The sequence below is a fragment of the Bos mutus genome, chromosome 12 (genome assembly GCF_027580195.1).
Source record: "Bos mutus isolate GX-2022 chromosome 12, NWIPB_WYAK_1.1, whole genome shotgun sequence".
Taxonomy (NCBI): domain Eukaryota; kingdom Metazoa; phylum Chordata; class Mammalia; order Artiodactyla; family Bovidae; genus Bos; species Bos mutus.
This window is the reverse complement of record NC_091628.1, coordinates 79969594-79991116: the sequence shown is the minus strand read 5'-3', so window position 1 is coordinate 79991116 and position 21523 is coordinate 79969594. Positions and strand designations below refer to the sequence as shown.

Below are 21523 nucleotides of genomic sequence, written 5' to 3'. Positions count from 1 at the left end.
TTCCCGGCTTGTCCGGCGCTCCTCTTGCTGCCGGTGGCGCTCGGCGGAGGGGTGCTGCCGCGTCCCTGCAGGAAAGGGAGCTGGATCGCAGCGACCCGGACGCTAGACTTCCTCTTGCCTGGGAGGAGCTGTTTCGAGTGTGTGTCTCAACTTTCTGCGTCTCGGGAAAGACCCGATGCAACTGCGTTCTTCCGTCCAAGGCCCTGCTGCTATCCCGCCTTTGTTTTTAGCAGACCCCGTTCCACGGCTCTAGTCTCGCATCTCCTGCTGACCCACGAATCCTGCCAGCTTCTGCATCCAAGTCATTTTTGTCCTGAACTTCCTCTCCCAACCACATTGCCACTCCGCGCGTTTCATAACCCCCATTCTTAGAAGATTTTTCTGCCTCCCGTGTCAAGGAAAAAGAGAAACTTTCTCCACTTGCCATTGCCAAACCTACAAAGTGTTAGTCGTTCAGTCGTGTCCGACTTTTTGAGGCACTATGGACTGTAGCCTCTGTCCATGGGATTCTGCAGGCCAGAAGACTGGAGTGGGTGACCATTCCCTCCAGGGGAGTCTTCTGGACCCAAGGATGAAAAGTGAAAGTCGCTCAGTCGTGTCCAGCTCTTTGCGATCCCATGGTCTGTAGCCCACCAGACTCCTCTGTCCCTGGGATTCTCCAGGCCAGAATACTGGAGTGGGAAGTCCATTCCCTCCAGAGGATCTTCCCAACCGAGGGATTGAACCCAGGTCTCCCGTATTGCAGGCGGATGCTTTACCGTCTGAACCACCAGGGAAATCTGAAACTTACAAAGCTACTACTGTTACTAAAAACATGGATTCTGAACCTTCCCTCCATCCTGCTTTTCCTCCAGTATCAGAGTCCTATCTTAGATCAGTATCTCCCTCTTCACTGGACCCGAGTCATAGGCATTTCATGAACCCCAAACCTTCCTCCCCTCCAGGTGCCCTTCCAGCTGCCCCTCTTGCCTTGCTCCTACTCTCTGTAGCTGAACTCCTTGAAAGGTTGTCTGCCCACGCTTCTCTGGTCTCCCAGATCGCACTCAGTTCTTGATTTCTGCATTCCACTGAAACTGTCTTGGCTACCTGCAGTTAGTAATACAAAGGACACTGTCCTACTTCGTTATACCTAATCTCTTAGCAAAGTTCTTTCTTCCTTCTTAGAACACTCTGGTAAGAGCGATAATCCACCCAGTTCCCCCTCCAGTCTCCTTGGCTTGCTCTGGGTCTGCTTCTTGATAACATACAAGTGATGTATTTGAAAGATCTCAGCCCTTTGCTTTGAAGCCACAATTTTTCCCTGCATGATTTAACACACTGCCAACATTTCAGTGAATATCTTCCAAATTTACAGTTTGGATCCTTCCTTCTCTGAGCTCCAAACCTGTGTATCTAGCTTCCTAATCAGCTTCTCCACTTGGTTGTCACCAGGACCTCGAATGGAACTCGTGCAAAGTGAGAGGCGTGCTCTCGCTGCTCGCTCCTCTTCAGGGCTCCCTGTCATGGTGACGCTTCCAGTAATTCCCCAATCTGCCATCACCCTTGGTATGTTAACAAGTCACCAAGACTCTACTTGTGACATGTGGATCAAATCTGAACAATTCTCTCCTTTTCACTGCTGTGTGTAGTGCTGTGCTACTGCGTGTGCTTCCTAACCCACATTCAGTGTTGTCACACTGGGAGATTGCGGTCAACCACTGTGGGAGTATCTCAGTTCAATTCAGTGGCTCAGTGGTGTGTGACTCTTTGCAACCCCATGGACTGCAGCGTGCCAGGCTTCCCTGTCCATCACCATCTCCCAGAGCTTACTCAAACTCGTGTCCTTTGAGTCGTGATGTCATCCAACCATTTCATCCTCTGTCATTTACACCATGGAAATTGGCAAACACAAATCAGGGCTTGATTTGATGTTTTGTCCACTTCCTTCTTTGCTAGATTTAAGAAAGTGATGGAGGAAATAATAATGCAGATGAAACTTAAAAATCTGTTGCGTTTAGTGATGACATGAAAAGATCTTAATTTAGTGGCCTTGATTCATACAAAGGTGAGACATAGTTGAACAGATGACGTATCAGATTTAATGACAATGAATGTATTGGGAAAAGAGCAGATTGAGATGCAATTCCATTTGTGAAATCATGGCTGAATTACAAGCATTGGTTGGATATAGACACAACCCCTTAGCAAAAATCAACAAAAGCGTTCCGTGAGATTCCATCAACTGCCAGCACAGCTGGAAGAATCTGCCTGCAATGCAGGAGACCCTAGTTCGATTCCTAGGTTGAGAAGTTCCCCTGGAGAAGGGATAGTCTACCAACTCCAGTATTCTTGGACTTCCCTGGTGGCTCAGACGGTAAAGAATCCACCTGCAATGTGGGAGAACTGGGTTCAGTCCCTGGGTTGGGAAGATTCCCTGGAGGAGGGCATGGTCACCCACTACAGTATTTTTACCTGGAGAATCCCTACAGACAGAGAAGCCTGGCAGGCTGCAGTCCATGGGGTTGCAAAGAGTACAAGCATTGGTTGGATATACACACAGTTCAGTTCAGTCACACAGTCGTGTCCGACTCTTTGCGACCCCATGAATCGCAACACACCAGGCCTCCCTGCCCATCACCAACTCCTGGAGTTCACCCAAACCCATGTCCATTGAGTTGGTGATGCCATCCAGCCATCTCATCCTCTGTCGTCCCCTTCTCCTCCTGCCCCCAATCCCTCCCAGCATCAGGGTCTTTTCCAATGAGTCAACTCTTCCCATGAGGTGGCCAAAATATTGGAGTTTCAGCTTTAGCATCAGTCCTTCCAAAGAAATCCCAGGGTGATCTCCTTTAGAATGGACTGGTTGGATCTCCTTGCAGTCCAAGGGACTCTCAAGAGTCTTCTCCAACACCACAGTTCAAAAACATCAATTCTTTGGCACTCAGCTTTCTTCACAGTCCAACTCTCACATCCATACATGACCACTGGAAAAACCATAGCCTTGACTAGACTAACCTTTGTTGGCAAAGTAATGTCTCTGCTTTTGAATATGCTATCTAGGTTGGTCATAACTTTCCTTGACAGAATGTGGTCCACTGGAGAAGGGAAAGGCAAACCACTTCAGTATTCTTGCCTTGAGAACCCCATGAACAGTGTGAAAAGGCAAAATGATAGGATACTGAAAGAGGAACTCCCTAAGTCGGTAGGTACCCAATATGCTACAGGAGATCAGTGGAGAAATAATTCCAGAAAGAATGAAGGGATGGAGCCAAAGCAAAGAACAACAGCCAGTTGTGGATGTGACTGGTGATAGAAGCAAGGTCTGATGCTGTAAAGAGCAATATTGCATAGGAACCTGGAATGTCAGGTCCATGAATCAAGGCAAATTGGAAGTGGTCAAACAGGAGATGGCAAGAGTGAATGTCGACATTCTAAAATCAGCTAATTAAAATGGACTGAAATGGGTGAATTTAACTCAGATGACCATTATATCTACTCTTATGCAGGAACCCCTTAAAGAAATGGAGTAGCCATCGTGGTCAATGAAAGAGTCTGAAATGCAGTACTTGGATGCAGTCTCAAAAACGACAGAATGATCTCTGTTCATTTCCAAGGCCAACCATTCAATATCACAGTAATTCAAGCCTATGCCCCAACCAGTAATGCTGAAGAAGCTGAAGTTGAATGGTTCTATGAAGACCTACAAGACCTTTCAGAACTAACACCCCAAAAAGATGTCCTTTACATTATAGGGGACTGGAATGCAAAAGTAGGAAGTCAAGAAACACCTGGGGTAACAGGCAAATTTGGCCTTGGAATATGGAATGAAGCAGGGCAAAGACTAATAGAGTTTTGCCAAGAGAACGCACTGGTCACAGCAAACACCCTCTTCCAACAACACAAGAGAAGACTCTACACATGGACATCACCACATGGTCAACACCACAGCCAGATTGATATACACACAAGCCTTTAGCAAAAAGCAACAAAAGTGTTCCATGAGATTCCATCAACTATGTAGAATTTGCAGGAAAAAGAGTATTTGCCTGCTTTTATCATTACTTGCAAACTGTGTGTTACAATCCTTTATGTCATTTGTAACATTTATAATACATAATAAAATAAATAAAATAAAGTGTCTGTCTACAATGCGGGAGACCCGGGTTCAATCCCTGGTTTGGGAAGATCCCCTGGAGAAGGAAATGGCAATCCACTCCAGTACTATTGCCTGGAAAATCCCACGGACAGAGGAGCCTGGTAGGCTACAGTCCATGGGGTCGCAAAGAGTCGGACACGACTGAGTGACTTCACTTTCACTTTCAATTCTCTACAGACAATATACTCCTTACTTCCGACCCCCAGGACGATTCCCTGCTCCCAGTGTTCTTAGGCTGAAGGCCCCAATGCTGCTGTCTGACCTGGCCCCTTGCCTGCTTCCCCTGAGTTATCTCATGGCCCTGTCACCTCTGTTTCCTGAGCTGAGCCATGTGGGCCCCTTCTAGTCCTACAGGGCGCTCTGCTCCTGTCCATCTTGGACTTTTCACATACCCGAAAGTGCTCCCCTCTGCTCACCTCCATGACTCTCGACTAATCCATACTCGGGTCTCTGTGCAAGTGTCCATCGCTCAGAAAAGCCTTCCTTGAATTTTCTCTTTCAACACCCTTAGGTGCCTCTGAATATGCTCTCATAGTTCTTATCACCATTGTTACTAACTAACCACATGCTCATTATATCAAGTCGATCTCCATCATTAGACTTCCATGGAGGCAAGGACCGCATCTTGCAGACAGTCCATGGTGTCTCTCAGAGAGAAGTACATTTCTGAAAGTCATTCTGCGTGTTACTAGCAGTGTTTGGAGTCAGAATTGGAATCTTCTGGCTTAAACCAGGGGTGTTGTGCTCCATGAACTGCTGAGCTAGCCGTGATCAAAATGATTTCATACTATGTACTGAGCACGGTGGCAGGCTCTGTGGAGAATATAAAGATAAGCAGGGTGCTGATTCTGCCTGTCACAATCTTATGGTTTAATAAGAAGTGTAAGCTACTCCCACCCCGGCCCGCCTCCAACCCGGGGTGGGTCGGGGCGGGGCGGACTGTCCCCAGAGCGCCCCTGGCGGGTCGCACCGTCGGGCCGGGGGGTCGCGCCTCCTTCGCCACGAAGCGAGCGCACGGGGTCCGCGGCGAAAAAAAATCGTAAAAATCTTTAAAAAAAAAAAAAAAAAGAAGAAGTGTAAGCTACAGAAAACGTCTCCCTGCTGCTGGGCCATCCACTGACCCCTACCCCCCAGCCCCAGCCCCTTGGGTAGGAGCTCCGGGGTCACCACACTCATGGAAAGTGAGTTAATGTATGCCAGGCACTGTGCGGATGCTTTGAAAATGTAATCTTATTTTATATTTTTAAAAAGACTTTTTATTTAATTTTTTGGCTACATGCGGGATTTCTCTGGTTGCAGTTCCTACTTCGAGTTTCTCTGTCTTTGTTATGGTGCACGGGCGTCTCGTTGAGGTAGATTTCTCTTGTTGCAGAGTAGGGGCTCAGGGCACGCGGGCTTCAGTAGTTCTGGCTCATGGGCTTAGTCATTCTGGGCAAGTGGAATCATCCCGGACAAAGGATCGAACTTGTATTCCCTACATTGGCAGATGCATTCTTGTCCACTGTACCACAAGGGAAGTCCCCTATCAGTATGTTTTATCAGATGGCACTTGGAAGAGCAGAATATCGAGGGAGATTTTTATTTTTTTAACCTCTCCACACAGCATGCGGAATCTTAATTCCCCTACCAGCGATGGACCTGTGCCCCCTCGCATTGGAAACGCAGAGTCTTAACCACTGGACTGCCAGGGAAGTCCTGAGAATTTTATTTTTAACACATAAAAGATTTGAATTTGTTTGTATGCTGAGAAGTAAGAACCAGAAGAGAGGGAGAGGCTGAAGATGAAGGAGAAAAAAAAAATAAATAATATGGATCATGGTCTCTTAAAACTAAGAAAAAATTTAACGCAGACACAGGTTAGAATAGATACTTGTTTTCCCACTGAACTAAAAAGAATTTAATGATGCTAAATAACATGAACTTCGCATTCGTGAACTGTCTACTTTTCTGAAACATCTTATATTTTGACCTGTTCACCCACATTAACCAGTTAGCAGTCTATCTGCTCTCTCTTAAATTAACTGCCTCCTGTCTTTATTTCTCCTGAGTGTTCCTCTTTTCAAGAGACTCACAATCATTTCTATTTTTAGAATTCCCTGATTTCTGTAAGAGTTGTGAGAACTTTTGTAGGTCAATCAATATTTGCCTGGTGTAGAATTTTTTTTTTTTTTTTGGTATTTTTATATGGATAAAAAAATGCTTTCGAAAGAATGCCAAAGGGTTTCATTTGCTTAATCTTAAAGCATCATATTTTTAACAAAGCATCATATTTACATGATATTTCTATACATTTTCATTTTTAATGTGCATTTTCAACATTAGGTCAGATCAGATCAGATCAGATCAGTCGCTCAGTCGTGTCCGACTCTTTGCGACCCCATGAATCGCAGCACGCCAGGCCTCCCTGTCCACCACCAACTCCCGGAGTTCACTGAGACTCACGTCCATCGAGTCAGTGATGCCATCCAGCCATCTCATCCTCTGTCGTCCCCTTCTCCTCCTGCCCCCAATCCCTCCCAGCATCAGAGTCTTTTCCAATGAGTCAACTCTTCAAAGGAGGTGGCCAAAGTACTGGAGTTTCAGCCTCAGCATCATTCCTTCCAAAGAACACCCAGGGCTGATCTCCTTCAGAATGGACTGGTTGGATCTCCTTGCAGTCCAAGGGACTCTCAGGAGTCTTCTCCAACACCACAGTTCAAAAGCATCAATTCTTTGGAGCTCAGCCTTCTTCACAGTCCAACTCTCACATCCACACATGACCACAGGAAAAACCATAGCCTTGACTAGACGGACCTTTGTTGGCAAAGTAATGTCTTTGCTTTTGAATATGCTATCTAGGTTGGTCATAACTTTCCTTCCAAGGAGTAAGCGTCTTTTAATTTCATGGCTGCAGTCACCATCTGTAGTGATTTTGGAGCCCAGAAAAATAAAGTCTGACACTGTTTCCACTGTTTCCCCATCTATTTCCCATGAAGTGGTGGGACCGGATGCCATGATCTTCATTTTCTGAATGTTGGGCTTTAAGCCAACTTTTTCACTCTCCACTTTCACTTTCACCAAGAGGCTTTTTAGTTCCTCTTCACTTTCTGCCATAAGGGTGGTGTCATCTGCATATCTGAGGTTATTGATATTTATCCCAGCAATCTTGATTCCAGCTTGTGTTTCTTCCAGTCAAGCGTTTCTCATGATGTACTCTGCATATAAGTTAAATAAACAGGCTGACAATATACAGCCTTGATGAGCTCCTTTTCCTATTTGGAACCAGTCTGTTGTTGCATGTCCAGTTCTAACTGTTGCTTCCTGACCTGCATACAGATTTCTCAAGAGGCAGATCAGGTGGTCTGGTATTCCCATCTCTTTCAGAATTTTCCAGTTTATTGTGATCCACACAGTCAAAGGCTTTGGCATAGTCAATAAAGCAGAAATAGATTAAGCCACAGCGCTTGTGTACCCTATGAGGTTATATTTGAACCTAAACTTTAAATTGTAAAATAATTGGTGAAAGCAGTGTGATATTAGAGGAGGAAATAAATAGCTAACCTAGACAGCTTGCTCTGTGCCCACAGCATCCTAGGCATGTTGTATATATTAACTCAAATAGCCCACCAAGCTTCTCTGTCCATAGGATTTTCCAGGCAAGAATACTGGAGTGGGTTGTCATGCCCTCCTTCAGGGGATCTTCCTGACCCAGGGATCAAATCTTTGTCTCTTAATGTCTCCTGCATTGGCAGATGGGTTGTTTAATGCTGGTACCACCTGGGAAACCCTAATGTATAACCTATTTACTGTATAAGGTAGATCAACTCTTACTACCCCTCTGCTGATAGATGTGGGCCTTGAGACACAGCAGAGTTATATAACAGCTGGACTTGGCAGAGCTGGGAGGGGAGGTCAGACAGCCTGGCCAGGAACAGGTCAAGATTTATCTGTTCACTCTCTTGCCCCCACATGGCCAAGAATTTCAAAACCTGCATCTTTATTTCCTCAGCCTTTGCTGTCTTCCTGCATCTTATCCTCTTCTCTTCATCTCAGCTGTCTTACCTTAAATCTCTATTTAAAATAAATATTATGCTAACATAACAGTGAACAATAATAACAGTTCACTGACAACTTACCATGTTTCAGCATGTGTCATGCTTTCATGGATTATTTTATATGAACCTAATATCCACCTGGAGTTTGCTATTATTACTGATTTTACAGATGTATGGGCCAAATGAGTTGATGTATACATCATGCCTAGGACAGTACGGGCACAGAGAATTATCTCCACCAGATATAACACATATATAAAACATTCGGATATAACTTTGCTGAGTTTGAGCTAAAATTGGTTAATGTCATTCAGGACAGTAAAATTGTAACCTTTTGACCAGACAGAAACAACTTGCATCACCAGTGGAGTGGTCTACAGATTAGATGCAAGGTCTACAGATTAACATGTAAATTCACAGTGATGGAACTCTTACCTAATAGTAAGTAGAAAAAGCAGCTACAGGCAGTCCCCTAAAAAAAGTCAGTAATACTTGGCTGAGTCTGTTAAATAATGCCCCCAATGTGCTAGCTTCCCAGGGCTGTTGTAACAAATTATCGTAAACTGAGTGGCTTAAAACCACGTAAAGTTTATTCTCTCACAGTTCAAGAGAAAAGAAGTCTGAAATCAGCGTGTCACCACCACCCGTTCCTTCTGGAGGCTGTGAGTGAGGAACCAGCATCTCTTCAAGCTGCTGGTGGTGCCTGGCGATGCTTGGTGTTGCTTGGCTTGTAGACACACCACCCCAGTCTCTGCCTCCGTCATCACATGGTGTTCATCCCTGTGAGCCTGTCGTTTCCCTGTGTTTCCTCTCGATAAGGACACCAGTCATACTGGATTAGGGTCCCATGGTACTTTAGTGTGACCTCATCTTGACTAATTCCATTTGCAAAGATCCTATTTCCAAACACAGTCACATTCCGAGGTTCCGGAAAGGGCATGGCTCTGAGAGGCAGGGAGGGGACACTTTTCAACCCAGTATACTCATTATGACGGTAAAAGGACATGCCACCTACTTTTGAATCTTATTTCCAAGTTTGAAAGACTCAGCTGTGGCAGTCACTAATTTTCCAAGTCTCTCTGTGATGTCAGGAAGCAACAGTTAGAACTGGACATGGAGCAACAGACTGGTTCCAAATAAGGAAAGGAGTACATCAAGGCTGTATATTGTTACCCTGCTTATTTAACTTATATTCAGGGTGTGTCATGAGAAATGTTGGGCTGGATGAAGCACAAGCTGGAATCAAGATTGCTGGGAGAAATATCAAAAACCTCAGATATGCAGGTGACACCACCCTTATGGCACAAAGAGCAGAAGAACTAAAGAGCCTCTTGATGAAAGTGAAAGAGGAGAGAGGAAAAAGTTGGCTTAAAGCTCAACATTCAGAAAACTAAGAGCATGGCATCTGGTCCCATCACTTCATGGCAAATAGATGGGGAAACAATGGAAACAGTGACAGACTGTACTTTTTTAGGCTCCAAAACCACTGCAGATGGTGACTGCAGCCATGAAATTAAAAGATGCTTTCTCCTTGAAAGAAAAATTATGACTAACCTGTGAAAGTGAAAGTCACTCAGGCCTGTCTGACTCTTTGCGAGAGTCAGGCCAGAATACTGGAGTAGGTAGCCTTTCCCTTCTCTAGGGGATATTCCCAACCCAGGGATTGAACCCAGGTCTTCCAAATTGCAAGCAGATTCTTTACCAGCTGAGCCACAGGGAAAGCACACCTAGACAGCATATTCAAAAGCAGAGACATTACTTTGCCAACAAAGGTCTGTCTAGTCAAGGCTATGGTTTTTCCAGTGGGCATGTATGGATGTGAGAGTTGGACTGTGAAGAAGGCTGAGCACCAAAGAATTGATGTTTTTGAACTGTGGTGTTGGAGAAGACTCTTGAGAGTCCCTTGGACTGCAAGGAGATCCAACCAGTCCATCCTAAAGGAAATCAGTCCTGAATATCACTGGAAGGACTGATGCTGAAGCTGAAACTCCAATACTTTGGGCACCTGATGGGAAGAGCTGACTCATTGGAAAAGACCCTGATGCTGGAAAATATTGAAGGCAGGAGGAGAAGGGGATGACAGAGGATGAGATGGTTGGATGGCATCACAGACTCAGTGGACATGAGTTTGAGTAAACTCCAGGTGTTAGTGATGGACAGGGAGGCCTGGTGTGCTGCAATCCCTGGGGTCACAAAGAGTCGGGCACGACTGAGTGACTGAGCTGAACTGAACTGACGTCTTATGTGTTTCAGTGTTAGTCACCCAGCTGCAAGAATCTCTATGCTTATTGATAAAATATAAAGGAGAGATACTTTGTGTGTGCTCAGTCGTGTCCAACTCTATGTGACCCGGTGGACTGTAACCCATCAGACTCCTCCGTCTATGGGATTCTCCAGGCAAGAATACTGGAGTGGGTTGCCATTTCCTACTCCAAGGGATCTTCCCAACCCAGGGATCAAACCTGTGTCTCTTGCATCTTCTGCATTGGCAGGCGGATTCTTTAACTCTGTCCCGAAGGCAGAGATAAAATAAGAATGCTTGAACGTAATGATACAAAAGCTTTATGTCCAGTGCAGGTCTCAGGTCACTCAGTGATCTTACTCGGGGGAGAAATCATTTTCTTGAACTATTTTGATGTGCAGCGTGCCCCTAGAGTCATTTGGGCAGATTCAGGAGAGTCAGTCTTGACTCATATTAAAAACGGAGGAGGGGATTTTAAGGCAGCTATACAAGCAGCTTCCCTGCCCTCCTCTTTTTGTTTAAATGACAGCTTCTAAATAGGATGTCCAGTTAGGCAGAATTAAGGATTTTATAACAGAGAAAAACTTCCCAGGTGGCGAAGTGGTAAAGAATCCACCTGCCAATGCAGGATATGCAGGAGATGGGGATTCGATCCCTGGGTGGGGAAGATCCCCTGGAGGCAGGCATGGCAACCCACTCCAGTATTCTTGGCTGCAAACTTCCATGGACAGAGGAGCCCGGTGGGCTAAAGTCCATGAGGGTTGCAAAAGAGTTGGACACGACTGAGGTGCTACTATTCTTCTAAGTTGTCTGTAACAAATCTCTTTAGAGTAGACTTTTGTTGTGGGGGGGGCGATTTGGGAAGTCACTTCCAAGCCTGCTGTTAGTGATATGAATGTTAGGTGAATAGGGATCCATTACCCTGGAGAAGCTTTTGGTGTAATTTAACAGGAGCTCTTTGAGACTCTGTTCCCCAAAAAAACAGCACCTGTGGTTTGGCAGAGATGGTTACTGAGTCAGAAGGCAGGTAAATGTGAGAGGAAAGCGACTGAGGCTTATTTCCTACACTTTCAGTGTTCGTTCATTTTTTAATTTTTAAAAATGTTTTGGCCATGCTATGTAGCATGTGGGATCTAGTTCCTTAACCAGGGATGGAACCTGCACCCCCTGCAGTGGAAGCAGAGAGTCTTAATGCCTGGATGACTAGGGAAGTCCCCCTGCACATTCACTATTGAGATTTCGTGTTCTACAGACTTTTTCTGATGAATTGGAGTGGCCCCAACCCAGCTGAAGTCTGTTGATGGGAAAACCCACCTAGGACTCAAATGGGAACTCGTGTATCTATCCATTCATCAGCCTGTCTGTATCTATCTATCTACCTCTCTATCCATCTACATTGATCTGTTTAGGAGGGAAGATATCTGGGCTGGTGAATTAGGCTCAGCACAACACAAATATTTGCGGGCTTCCTAAATCTAAATGTTCTGGACAAGACTCATGCTGGAGAAATGGTTGAGCATGTGGCTGAACTAAATGTGTTATCTCCTAAGCTCTAGTCAAGGGTACAGTTGTGTCAGAAACCAAGAAGCCTTAATTGCCAACTGGGCATCTATCAAACATGGTGATTTCTATGGAGCGAGGGTACCGGGCTTAACCTGCACAACTCAGGTTTTCCTCTGCCTGGTCTTTGGGGGCTGAGCAATTCAACTTTGAATTCTTGGCACTGAAATGGCAGGTATATGGAAGATTTCCAGAAGGAGATAATGACATTTCTGATGAATAGGGCGGGTGATGACTCAAGCAGGAAATGAGAAAAATAACATGGATAAGGATCTTGATTTTCTCCAGGTTGATAAAGTAGCTCAACCAGTTACAAGGCTGTCAGTGACATTTTTGCCTAATTTTCTTCTCGTTTCAAGTCACCACTAGGTAACTGAATCCTTCCTTTCCCCCTTGTTGTTATGAAAACTCTGGCTTCCTGCCTACAATTATGTCATTCTTATTTCTGGAGAATCATTCAAGAGAGTTGGGTAGAATGATCTCACTGAGAATAAATGATGACACGCATTCTATTAGTTTTCTTCTGGCGTTTGCCAAAGTGCACTGTGTCTTTTTCTTTTTTTTTTTTTTAGAGCATTTGTTTTATAAAAGGAAGAGATGCTGTCATCTCTAAGGAGTAGCTGATATAGAAAAGGTCTAGGTATAATGTGGAGCTGTTGCAAATGCTGTTATTGTTGCTGTTTTGGTAGCTCTTTTCAAAATTAGTTTTATGTTTAAAAATGTTACTTTTCATAAAACATTTAATATGAAGCAGAATAATAAAGAGACAAAACACTAGAAATTCTACCTCACAATGGTGACCATATTGGTGCACACAGACCTGTATGTACATATATGTACATGGTTTTTAAAAGTATGCTTTATATACTATGTATGTACACGGTTTTAATAAATGTATACTATACATTTATACGGAGAAGGCAATGGCACCCCACTCCAGTACTCTTGCCTGGAAAATCCCATGGACAGAGGAGCCTGGTCGGCTGCAGTCCATGGGATCTCTAGGAGTTGGACACGACGGAGCAACTTCACTTTCACTTTTCACTTTCATGCATTGGAGAAGGAAATGGCAACCCACTCCAGTGTTCTTGCCTGGAGAATCCCAGGGACGGGGAAGCCTGGTGGGCTGCCGTCTCTGGGGTCGCACAGAGTCGGACACGACTGAAGTGACTTAGCAGCAGCAGCAGCAGCAGCATACATTTATACATTGGGTTTCCCTTGTAGTTCAGTGGGTAAGGAATCTGCTTGCAATGCAGGAGACCCGGGTTCGATCCCTGGGTTGGGAAGATCCCCTGGAGAAGGAAATAGCAACCCACTCCAGTATTCTTGCCTGGAGAATCCCATGGACAGAGGAGCCTGATGGGCTACAGTCCATGGGGATGCAAGAGTTGGACAGAACTTAGCAACTAAACCACCACCACCATACTATACATATTCTATAACCGACATCATTACTCAATAATTTGTGATGGGCATCTTTCCATTTATGTAAATCTAAGATCTAGAAATCACTTACTATGGTTGGAGATTATCAGGTTGTCCGTACCATAATTTGCTTACTTTCCTTTCGAAGCCCACGTCAGTTGCTTCCAATTTTCATCATTATAAACAAGGCTAAATATCATTATGCCTACATTTTCACATTTTGTGATTATTATATTAAGATAAATTCCTTGAAGTGGGATTGCTAGTGAAAATATACAAAGATTTCTAGAAAGGTTACATCCATTTATATTTCTTGCAACAGTCCATGGAAATCTATTTCTCCATATCTTCCCCAAATATGTTTTACCAATATATTTCATCTTTGCCAGTTTGAGAGGCAAGGAAAGTTTAATTTTATTTCACAAATGTTACAATTATCAATGAACCATGAGTAAGCTGCCCTCATCACTTCTCCTACATTTAAGGCTGAAACAACTCCTTTTCTTTCTTCTCATAATTTATTCTCTCCCCTCTCTTTCTTCCTCTTCTCCTTCCTCTTTTCTGGACTCCTGGTTCTTCTCTCCTTCATCCCTTTGTACAGGAGATAAAATGATCCATGATGAGATTCCCAGTCGTTTTTTTAGATCAATGGAATAGCTGTTTTAAGTCCAGAGAACAAATTACCTCATTGCAGAACTGTGCAACCTGAGTCCATAAAAATAAGCTTTAGCTGATGGTGGAAATGAATTCATCAGTTGATTAACACTTCCGTTAAACATCTATTTTCTGAAAGGCACTGAGCTAGGCGATGGGAAGAAAGAAGAGATACATGAAATGGGTTCTCACTTTAGTTCCTCTCCCATTTTTGTTCTGAGCACCTTGTGTACAATTGTGGTCACCCTCGTCCTAGTGTGTTAATTCAAGCATGTTTGCGGTGCTCCCAGCTTGTCAGCCACTTTAGAAGCAGGCGCCTGTAGGAAACGTCTTTCTTTATACTCTTTCCTTGTTTCTGTTTCCCGGGGCCGTGATAACAAAGTACCACAAACCGGGGGCTTAAAACAATGGAAATATATTCTCTTGTAGTTGTAGAAGCCAGAAGTCCAAAATCAAGGCATTGGCTCCTTCTGAAGCCTCCAGGGGAGGATCCATTGTCGCCTCTTCCGGTTTCTGATGGCTCCAGGCTTTCCTTGGGTTGTAGCAGCATCGCTCCAGTCTCTTCCTCTGCCTTCTCATCACCGTCTTTTCCCTCTGTGACTGACTGTATCCAAATGTTCCTCTTCCTACAGCAGGAAGCATTGTAAAGCATTATTCTCCAATAGTAAAATAAAAACGGAAACAAATGTTCCTCTTCTTATAAGGATACCAGTCTTGTTGCATTAGGACCCATCCTACTCCAATATGGGAGCTTCGCTCAGTTGCTTCAGTTGTGTCCAACTCTTTGTGACCCTGTGGACTATAGCCCACCAGGCTCTTCTGTCTGTGGGATTTCCCAGGCAAGAATGCTGGAGTGAGTTCCATGCCCTCCTCCAGGGGATCTTCCCAACCTAGGGATTGAACCCACATCTCTTTTGTCTCCTCCATTTGCAGGCACATTCTTTACTGCTGAGCCACTCCAGTGTAACCTCATCTTAACCTGATGACATCTGCAAAGACCCTATTCCCTGGTGGCTCAGATGGTAAAGAATCCGCCTGCAATGTGGGAGACCTGGGTTCAATACCTGGGTCGGGAAGATCCCCTGGAGAAAGGAATGGCCACTTACTCCAGTATGCTGCCTGGAGAATTCCAAGAATAGAGGAGCCTTTCGGGCTACAGCCCATAGGATCACAAAGAGTCAGACATGACTGAGCAACTTCCAAATAAATTGCTATTTCCACTTTTGCTATTTCCAAATAAGACCATGTTCACAGGTACGGGGATTAGGATTTCAACGTGTGTTTGGGGTGGGTGGTCACAATTCAACCCACAACTCCTCTTTTCTTTCTCTTCTTTCTGATTAAACTTCTCCTTCCCATGATATCCTGCTGCTGCTGCTTACTTCCTTCCATTGTTTCTGACTCTTTGCGACCCTAAGGACTGCAGCCCACCAGGCTCCTCTGTCCATGGGATTCTCCAGGCAAGAATACTGGAGTGGGTTGCCATGCCCTCCTCCAGGGGATTTTCCCAACCCAGGGATTGAACCCAAGTCTCCTACATTGCAGGTGGATTCTTTACTGTCTGAGCCACCGGGGAAGTCCAAGAATACTGGAGTGGGTAGCCGATCCCTTCTCTAGGGATTGAACTGGGGTCTCCCGCATTACAGGCGGATTCTTTACCAACTGAGCTACCAGGGTAGCCCCTCCCATTTGTAACTTTCCCGTCTTTTCCACACGTCGGAATCCTCCACCTTAAGTCACCTCCACCACAGACCAGCCTCCTTTTCATTTCTCCAGCTGCAAATTGAACCCTATGTCTCTCAGAGGTGATGCTGGCTTCCCTGGAGGTGGGTCCTAGGGGCCCAGAGGTACACGAAGAGGGGAAGAAGTTTAGGCAAGTGCCTTTAGAGTCACAAGTGTCTTAGTAATTGTTTTCTCTCTTCCACCATCCCAACAGTCTCGAACATATCACCCGCTGATAAAAACTCTGAAAGGCAAGAACTGAGAAAAAAAAAGAAAAATAAGGATGAAGACATTCTCCAGATAATTACAGCAGGCAATTAATCTAAGTAAGCCAAGATTATTCAGTCCCTTTCTTAAGACCTGCCAGAATGTTATCAGATTTCCATGAAGTGCAGCAGTGTATTTAAAAAAAAAAAAAAGTAGAAAAAGATTATAGCTCTAAACATTGGCAACAAAACTCATAGTAAATCCATCAACTCCATCTCACTCACTCTCTGCTCCAGCAGGTCCTGCCTTTATCAACAGGAGAGGTTGCAATTGGACAGTACATCATTGGTGCCTAATGCTTGCGTGATTCCTTTTAGACCAACCATCAGAGCTGATTTAAGTGCTAACATATTCACTTTATCAAGCTGAGCCAGCCTCTGGTCTGGAAGAACCAACGCCTCTGGTGTCTTCCCTCAATCACACAACAGCGGGGGTTATGCTCAGATCTTAATGGACACTCGTGTTATCTCTGTTGTTGATGGATGCTCTGTTTTCCTCTGAGTCTCTCCCACAGGAAGGGACATCCGTGGACTTTAGCACCCTGATTTCTGGCATCCTGGGTGGGAAGATGAAGATGGTCATACTGTGGGGACACGTTTCAAGCCACGTCCTGCAGGCTGTGAGCCAACTCCCAGGCAAATAAGAAAGGCTGCTCTGTTGGTTTGCTGGAGCTGCCAGAGCAGAATACCACAGACTGAGGGGCTTAAACCAGACATTTATTTTCTCATGACTCTGGAGGCTGCAAGTCTGATTAAGGTGTCAGCTACTTTGCTTTTTTCAAGACCTTTCTCCGTGGCTTGCACGCGGCTGCAGACTGTCCTGTGGTTTTTGTGCACGCTGCTGGGGTCTCTGCATGTTCAGATTTCCTTTCCTTTGCCTTAAAAAAAAAATTATTTATTTATTTAGTTTGTGCTGAGTCTTTTGCTGCGTGCAGGCTTTTCTCTAGTTGCAGCGAGCAAGGGCTCCTCTCTAGCTGTGATGTGTGGGCTTCTCTTGTTGCGGAGCACAGACTCTAGGGTGCATGGGCGCAGGAGTTGTGGCTCCCGGGCTCTAGAGCACAGGCTCAATAGTTGTGGCGCACGGGCTAGGTTACTCCATGTCATAAGCAGTCTTCCTGGGCCAGGGATCGAACCTGTGTCTCCTGCATTGGTGGGTGGATTCTCAACCACTGAGCCACCAGGGAAGACTCCAAATTTCCTTTGTTATAAGGACACCTGCTGGGCCGCCCGCTCCCCCTTGTACCTCAGACGCCCGTGTCTCTGGCTGAGACCGGAACTGTTCTATTCCCAGACCACTCAGCTGATCACCAGGGCTGGCTGGGTCCACGTCTCTCTTTATGTGCGTGTGTGTGTGTGTGTGTGTGTGTGTATGTATGCGCACTCATGTGTTGGCTTGTTGACATTTTTGATCTGAGCTGTGAAACTGGTCAGGATTCGGGCAGGTGGAGATGGGAAGGCCTTGCCTAGTGACTTGGGTAGGATGCCAGGCAGGGAAGTGGGTAAAGCAGGCTCTGTCATCATCCACCCGAATCCTCCCGGGGCCTCCATCTTTTCTCTTCTTCCACCCCACCCCCGCCCCCTATACAAACAGTGGTGTGTTTTGCCTCCAACAGCTCTGTCCCTGGGACTCTGAGAGCCCTGTCCGGGGGTTCCCACAGCAGCTTTGTCTCCTCACACAGAGCTCCCCAAGTCTTCCCTCTGCTCCCCTGTGTCAGAAATCACCTCTCTTCCAGGCTGTTCCCCTCCCCTGTCTAGGTCCCTCAGCAAGTGACCTGCATGTGAATTCTCATCTCATGTGAACCCCACATGAGATGTTAGGAATGTGTGCAGGGAAGAAGCATAGCTCACTTTAACTGCAGAGAAGAAAGGTGAGTCAGGACCATGTTACAGATGGCTTTGAATGCCAGGCAAAGCAGGAAGGAGGCTGGAGGCAATAAGCTGGCTCCAAGGCTATTTTAATTATCCCGAGTTACTGAAGGCTTCAAATAATTTGTAGGATGTGGCAGCAGGCGGTGAGGGACGGGGTGCACGTGAGGGGTTCCGGAAGCTGGATTGGTTGATATGGAAACCGACTCCCAGGATGAGAGAGAAGAAGGCATCAAAACTGATGCCAAGTCCTGAGTCTTAGCGTCTCTGGAGAGACGAGGCACCAGGCACAGTGATGGGAAATGCAGAGAGAAGGGCTGATGTAGAAGGACATGGTGAATTCAGTCTCTGATTATGGTCTGCCACACTGAAGTCCTACATTTTAACCCGGAATTAATATTTCCTTCCCCTGCATGTTCTCAATTTATCTTTCAGGTGCAGACAGTCCTTTCCAGGTCATCATCTTTCCTAATTCTTAGATTGCTATGACTTAATTGGTGTTTGATCGTTTTTAGCCCTGGCTCTTCAACATCAAGGGAGAGTTTACAGGGGGAAAAAGAAAAGAAAAATCTCATTGCAGTGACAGTAAGTTAACACAGAGCCGTGTGTTGCCTTCTTTTCTAGGTTCTTCAGTGGCAGGCACTGCATTCAGATAACATGTAATGTCAGTCCAGCAGTCCATTGCAGAGAATTGAGCTCTTGCTGCTGCTGCTGCTGCTGCTAAGTCACTTCAGTCGTGTCTGTCTCTGTGTGACCCCATAGACAGCAGCCCACCAGGCTCCCCTGTCCCTGGGATTCTCCAGGCAAGAACACTGGAGTGGGTTGCCATTTCCTGTTCCAATGCATGAAAGTGAAAGTGAAGTCACTCAGTCGTGTCTGACCCTTAGCGGCCCCATGGGCTGCAGCCTACCAGGTTCCTCCATCCATGGGATTTTCCAAGCAAGAGTACTAGAGTGGGGTGCCATTGCCTTCTCCGACTGAGCTCTTAGATGGCTACATTTAATACTGGGGCTGAGTTTCCTGCATATTTAAAAGATGAACTGTGTCCTTCTTCATGCTCCTAGGAGACACTCATCAGTTTGCAGAAGCAGAATGGGTGAACTTGTAGACCCAGAAATTCTGATCAGTAACGATGCAATATAACCAGTGTATCACTGAAATCATTTTTATCAGATACGATACTGTGCTTTAGTGTCAGTGTTAATCTCAGACTGTATTTTGCTTGGGATAATGAGCCCTGGAACTACGAAATGGGAAATACCCAAAGGTGCTTACTTCCAACCTACACACCAGTTAAGTGGACCATCCTAAAGTGGAGGTATCACCATCGTTGTTGGGGCACCTGGGGTTTCTTTCTCTCCAAATTTACTTGTTCCTCCTGTTGGATGATAGTGCTAATGTCCTAGCAGCAGCTCTCTGACTCTCTTGTTTTAGAGAAGAAGGACCAAACTGCAGAAGGAATGAATGCCTTAATTAAATTATTCATAAATTGATTTAGACTCGCTGACCCTTATGTGCTAGACACAGTGCTAAATGCTAAACACTCAGGTTACACAGATGAAGTGTGGCCCCGACTCAAGGGGAATTGTAGGCTAATCAAGGTTTCAGATGTGAAATAAATGATTTCAGTCCAGCTTAGTCTGGTACCTGGAGGTCTCACGCGGCTGCAAAGAGGAGGAAGCCCTCGGGGGGTTATTGGAAAGCCCATTCTAGGTCTCTCTTCCCACGTGCGTGTTTCAATCAGATTGAGCATACCTTACATCAGTCCCTTTTGAGAGAAGATTCACTAAAAAATTTGGATATAGTATAAGTCTATGATCCAGCAATTGCACTCCTAGATGTACATCAAAGAGAAATGAAAATGTGTTCACACAGAAACTTATTGCAACATCATTCATATAAGCTAGAAGGTGACCAGCACAAATGCCTGTCACCTGATGAGCGGACTCACGGATATGGTCTATCCGTAAAGTGAGATCCGTAAAGTGAATAGGACTCAGCCAGGCAAAGGAATGAAGCATGGACACAGGTGAGAGTGTGGATGGATGAACCTTGAAAGCTTGAGGCTAAGGGGAGGAAGCCAGGTGCAAAGGGCATGGATTGTATGCTTCCATTGATATGAAACATCCAGAATAGATAAATCCAAAGAGACAGAAGGCCGATTGTGGCTGCCTGGGACTGGGGGGAGGGGAATGGAGAGCGTCTGCTTTTTAAGGTACAGCGTTGCCTTTTGGGGTCATGAAAATGTCTTGGGACAGGACAGAAATGATGGTGAATACAAGTGTATTAAATGCCACTGAATTGTACTCTTCAAGATGGTGAATTTTAGGTACGTGAATTTTAGTTCAAATATGTATAGAGAGGGGCTTCCCGGGTGGCTCAGTGGTGAAGAATCCGCCTGCACTGTAGAAGCTGCAGGAGACACAGGTTTGATCCCCGGGTTGTGAAGATCCCCTGGAGGAGGGCATGGCAACCCACTCCAGTATTCTTGCCCGGAGAATTTTATGGACAGAGGAGCCTGGCAGGCTAAGCCCATGAGATCACAGAGAGTCAGACACAACTAAAGGGAGTTAGCACGCAGGCATGTACTGTGCTTGGTTTAATGCTCTCTTGCTGCTGTCTTGAAATTCGGAATCATGTTTAAACAAGCAACGCTATATCTTAATTTTGTACAGGGCCCTAGAAATTATGTAGCTGGTCCTGGGTAGAAGAATTTACAGTACAGAAACTGGCAAATACCACGAATCAGGGGTTTCCCCTCTAGGAAAGGAGTTTCCAAGGTGTGGAGTTTCCAAGGTGTGATTGGACGTGGAAGGGAAAATTAGGGGTCAGAGGAAAAGGTCTGTTGAGTTCCTGGCCTAGATGATAGGATGACAGTGAGCTATGGATCCATTTATTACTGAATCAAAGAAATGTGATGACTGCCTTTCCTGCCTCAGGGACTTTGCAAAGACTAGGAACTAAAAAACACACAGAACTCAGACTTGGGGAAAGGGAGTCAGGAAGACTAGTTGTGAATCTGAACTATGAAGTTAAATAGAAGAGCTGGGCAAAGGCAAGTGAGCAAGAGACTCTGGGTCTTTCGTGGTGGTCTCCAACCTTTTTGGCACCCAGGACCGGTTTCGTGGAAGAAAATTTTCCCACAGACTGGGGGTGGGAGGGATGGTTTTGGGCGTATTATTTCGGGCATATCGTGCACTTTGTTATTATTACATCAGCTCCTCCTCAGATCATCAGGCATTAGATCCCAGAAGTTGGGGACCCCTGTTTTAGAGAATAGCACTCAGTCCCATTGTGGCTGAAGTTGGGTGCTTCTGGGGGTGTGGAGAAGAGACCAAAGATGTGGTTCTGGGTCGGTGCCAATCACCAAGATCATGGCTAAAATTTTGGTTTATTTGGCAAGCGGTGGGGGACCATTATAGGCTATAGGCAGAGTAATGCTATGTCTACATTTCATTGTAGAAAAATCCTCTTTGCGAGGGTGGGAAGTAGACTGGAGTCAGGGGACCAACCAGGATGCATTTAGGATATGTCTAGGATGGGGCTTATTTAACTTATATGCAGAGTACATCATGAGAAACGCTGGGCTGAAAGAAGCACAAGCTGGAATCAAGATTGC

At 45.4% G+C, this 21523-nt stretch overlaps 1 long non-coding RNA gene across 1 annotated transcript in view; it reads left to right on the top strand.

Moving 5' to 3' along the window:
- The window catches only part of LOC138990236 (uncharacterized), a 101572-nt gene that overhangs the window by 1551 nt on the left and 78498 nt on the right, over nucleotides 1–21523 (top strand). The gene's annotated exons all lie outside the window — the stretch shown is intronic.